Source organism: Hibiscus syriacus, unplaced genomic scaffold (assembly GCF_006381635.1).
Source record: "Hibiscus syriacus cultivar Baekdansim isolate YM2019G1 unplaced genomic scaffold, ASM638163v2 tig00000340_pilon, whole genome shotgun sequence".
Lineage (NCBI taxonomy): Eukaryota > Viridiplantae > Streptophyta > Magnoliopsida > Malvales > Malvaceae > Hibiscus > Hibiscus syriacus.
In genome coordinates this window covers 3,446,112-3,451,104 of record NW_024061783.1, presented here as the reverse complement: position 1 = coordinate 3,451,104, position 4,993 = coordinate 3,446,112, and the positions used below count along the sequence as shown (strand labels likewise).

Genomic DNA, 4,993 nt, shown 5'->3' with positions numbered 1-4,993 from the left:
GATACTACATCTAGTACCAGTACTAAATATAAATGTAGTTTTAGTACCTACGCTCGAGGCATGTTTTCAAAAACATTTTTGGTTTGAACCATTTTTCGGTTGCGTAACATCTTTAATTGTAACAACCAATGTTTAGTATTTGCACTAGATGGAAGATCCTGCTTTGCAAACCCAAACTTTTGAATTACATGGCAGTCTGGTAAAATAAGAGATTAATTAAATCCATGGATGACAAAACTTCCATTCTCACCAATAAAAAATTCAACAAAAGCAAAATTGCAGACTTCAAGCTTCTTCACCGCTTTGTGCGAGGAAAGTTAATACTATTTCTAACATATAAATGCACAAGGACTATTTGATTCCATTCTCTATGGATCTTCAAATGATATTTGAAAGGCTTTACCTTGTGGCAGCTCGTGCACTCATAGATGAATGGTACGAGGTGCTTCTCTGTTTTCTATAAGATGTATAAACATCATCATATTGACTTGCCTCATTGGGATTGGCTGTTGCTCCCAGTCCTAATCTTCCTGAGCCACTGGGACCTGGTTTCTGCTCAGTATAAGCTCCTGAATCTGAGTCTTCCTGCTGATTTGGGGCGGAGGATACAAGCTCCTCCTCTACGAACAGGAGGTTCCATCTCATACTCATCATCTTCATCTCTAGAATTAGATTTCCAGGATCCTTCAGAAGGGTTAACCTCTCCAATCTCTTTGAAAAACTTCGATACTCTCTCGAGAACTTCTGATGGTGATACATCAGATGGAGGTATAAATGTTGGGATATCCAAAGGACTGAGGGGGCAGTAAGGCACCCCACTCCCAATTTGCATTTTTCTAACCATTCCAGGAATAAGACCAGGTGGGAAAAGTGGGTAAGGGGGCAACTTTTCACCAATATTAGCTGATTGTTGTTGGCTAGAAGACTGAAGATTAGAATTCAATGGCACAGACCCTGGAAAAGCCCCAGTAGGGAGAATTCGGAAGAAATTGCTGGTTTACTAGCGATGGAAGTGAGGCAGGCTCCCCTTGTTTATCAGCTTGGTCCAGCACATTTGGAGTAGAACTTTGTTTGTCAGGCTGCCACATAGATACATTATTGTGTGTTGTATCATGTAGAATTCCTTCACAGTAAAATTTTTAAGAAAGGAAAATTAGAAATACATGAAATGACAAACAAGGGCCCAAGTCCTTTATTATAATAGAAGAGGCAACCTGCAGGTATTGAGGACTCCACTGAATCATGAGACAACTCTTTTGGAGGCCCTGGTGGTCCACTAATCATCTCACTCTCAAGGACATATATGTCATCTTGGCTGTAAACTTCCTTGGATGCCCAAAACTGCAAAATTCTCTGTAAACGAGATCGGTTTTCCTCATTTTGAGGATTGTGGTATATTCTTGCAAGCATTGAACCTAAAACAGGTTTAAATGCAAGAGCTTCATTATCAAGGTCATGAGGGTTAGCCCTTCTCTGCAAACTGCAAATATTGAAGAGAAATGTCAAGAAGGTTCCGAAGGAGCAGTCACGTTATGGCATCAATACCAGGGCAACAACAAGAAGAGCGATCGTGCATATACACCATGCTAAGGCCTAGGAAGCAATTATGAATTTTGGAGAGAATACAATCTGGGTGCTGAAGTGATTGACAGATACTATAGAAGAATGTAAGACTATGCTCTAAAGACTAAAGAGGAAGGTTGATTTCTTACAAAGTTGTATAGAATGTGACCTAGAATATCATGCAAGTTGACAAATTAGCCAATACCATATAGATGCATGTCTAAGATATCACAAAGATATTTTACTCATCAATTACAAAATTGGAGTTAATAAGGAGGGTTATGTATGATTATGAACCTTCTGAGCTCTGACTCCATCAACCTAACATGATTGGATGACTAAAACATAAGACAATGTTATATTACAATGAGAAGACACATCCCCATATGTGTGAGGTAAGAAACTCAAGGTCAGGTAATCAAGTTTCAGACAAAATATAGAGCAGTAATCTAAGGGGAGAACTTTAATATATAATACCAATGTTCAACTATAATTTTTTAATTAAATAATCACATGAATGCAAGTCAAGATCAGAAAGGTACCAAAACAAAAAGGAAAGAATATAATGTTATAATAAGGAGAGGAAGAAAGAGATCTATGGTATCAAGAGATCAGGAAGAAAAACAGAAGTAATGTCTCATTAAGAAGCCATTGCAAATTAAACAACAGTGCCATATACCATAGAGAAGTACCTGTCAAAAAGAATGTCATTGACAAGGTAAATCACATGCAATTGCCTCTCTGAATCTTCCAAAGTAAATATTCTATCTCTAAGTGCCTCAGCCAAAGCCGGTGCAAATGCAGACCTCTGCATGAACCATATCTTGGCACTTTTGATTGACTCTTTGGTACCATTTAGATTGCTAAGCATGTTAGTAAGCTCCATCGCAACATCAGAGGGAGTGGACCAGAAGGCCTTTGAAGGACTGAACATAATCTGGATGGCCAAGAGCAACGAAAGGCTGAGGATGCTGATAGTGATGCTGCTGATCATAAAATGGAGGAAAGCAGGTTGGTGCAATTGAGGAGGAGGAGGGGAGGAGCAGTGCCAATTGGTGGTGCATTCAGAGACGAAAGATTCATTGCAGGATTAGTAGGAGGATGCATCATAGTACAGAAGAAGGTGGAAAGGAAGGGTAGGGTCCACTTGGGGACGTGTAGATAACCAAAGCTTGTACCTATAGTAACCATTCCCCTCTCCACCAAAGAGGAAATTGTAATCAGGATTATCTTGCTGCTTTTCACGGATCATGGCTTCAAATTCAGGACCATTCTTAGCTGCATATTCCACAAGCTTGTCAATACGCTTTTGGAGATCAGGATCAGATGGGGAGGAGCAGGGAGTGGAGGAGAATCATAAACGCCAGGGAAAGGTGAAGAAACAAGGTGGGGAGGCATATGTGAAGGGAAGTAGGTGGTGGTTGCTGTTGCTGTTGCTGCTGAAGATGAAGAAGTTGAGGTGGAGTTGTGGTTGGTGTTGTACTTGCATGTGTGGTATGGGAATTGAGAAGGATGTGGTGGCAGGAACGTGCAGGCACTGTTGTGGGGAATTGCTGATGTTGTGGATGAAATCCAAATTGCTGTTGAATATTGGCTGCTTGTCGCTGCTGTTGAGTGTAGGCCATGGAATTAGCATGCAGCTGCAAAGTTGTGAGGCGGCCGATCCATAACGTGGTTGTTGGAGGATGATTATGCAAATGGCTGTCTCCAAAAAGTAGTAAATACTTTTGGCCTTTGAACTTCCTGCTGAAAACAAAGGAAACATGTTCATTTCAGCAATTTTAAACGCATTTTGATTTCGTGTTTTCTTTTAACATGCAACTGCTGTTAGATTAGCACAAATTATTATGAATGGCTGAGGAAAGTGCAAGAAAATAAAGTTGCAACAACCATCCACTTTTAACCCTCCCTGTATCTTTTTCATTCTTTTATTAAAAATATACATCAGCATCTTACAAAAAATACTACTAGATATAATATAAATCATACTAACAGTGGTAACTGAAACATTACTCAAACACAACGAACTAGTAATAATGAAAACAATATAAAGCTTACAAACATCAGTACAAAAACATCACATTGGAACTTCAAATACAAACCAACTAACATCGGTAACATCAAATACTAACAATAGCATTAGGGAAAACATAAAAAGTTTACTAACATGAGTACTTCAAGTACAAAACAACTAAGCATACTTCAAATACAATTCATATCAATAGCAACAAAATTTTTTATGATTACCCGTCAAGTGACAATAGCAGAAACATGAGAATTAAAGAAAAATACAAAACTGCTATTTATATGCAAAACAGGTCCTGAGTTTTTTTATTATTATTAGAACAATATGAAAAAGGGAGCAATTATTTTAATTTAGGTCTGCAACACAATAGGGTTTATTAGTATTACTGAAAATTTGAATGTTTTTAAGTTTAACATTTTTATTTTTGCAGGCCGTTAATCCAAATGTCGTCAATGAAGTTGAAATTATGAGAGGTTCCTGACAGAATGTTAAACTCTATTTTCCTGGATAGTCCAACCCAGTCCAAGCAGTCAAAATGTTTATACTCAAACATACATTCAAAACATTAAATGGGGATCATACGTCCGTAACGGAGAACCAAACATTGCATGTTTAAACTCAAAATTTCATTACATAAAAGAATGAGAAATTGAGAACATAAGATGGTAAATCAATACCCATTTTTATTTCAGTGCAAAGAAGATTTATAGAGTACCTGGCGTAAATGTAATGGCGTTGGTTTGGGTGGCTCTGGGTCTCTGGCTGCTTGTGGCTACGGAAGAAAGAAAATGAACCGACGATGGAGGGCAAGGCCGTGAGTGATCGCTTGTGACGATGGAGGCGACTAGTGCGTGGCTGCGTGCAACTGTGAGAAACTAGGGATTGCGAATTTTCAATTCACGTTTGGAGAATGGGGGCTGGGGAGGGGTGTGAATAATGAAACAGCAGAAACGGTGCTTTTTGATAAAATAATATAAAAAAAAGACTAAACTATACTGTTCATCATTAAATTATATTTTCACTCGTATTTTGATCACTCAAGTTTAATTTCTTTAGTTTAAATTGAGCTTTTTAATTACTCCTATTTTAACTACTTTAATTTATTTTATCAACATAAACCAAACGATTTTAGTGTCAAAGAATTTGGTATTATTTTTTTTGTGATTTCGGGTTTGAATTCTAAATAAATTAAAAGTGTAAGCGTTTAATGTTAAATGATTAAAAGTTTATCTTTAAAATGTGCCTTATCTCATATTAATAAAAAAACTTATTTTATCAATACCCGTTTATGATGTGACATATTCTATAATTATTTTATTATTACTATTTTTCACATATAAAAGTAATTTGAAAGTTTAATTATTATTTTTAATTTAATAACTAAATAAAATTAGAAAGATACTC

General features: G+C 37.0%; 1 pseudogene; it reads right to left on the bottom strand.

The window, feature by feature from the left end:
• Window positions 1-254: 254 nt before the first annotated feature.
• On the bottom strand, window positions 255-4,510 carry LOC120203020 (annotated as a pseudogene).
• Between the last annotated feature and the right edge of the window lie 483 nt (window positions 4,511-4,993).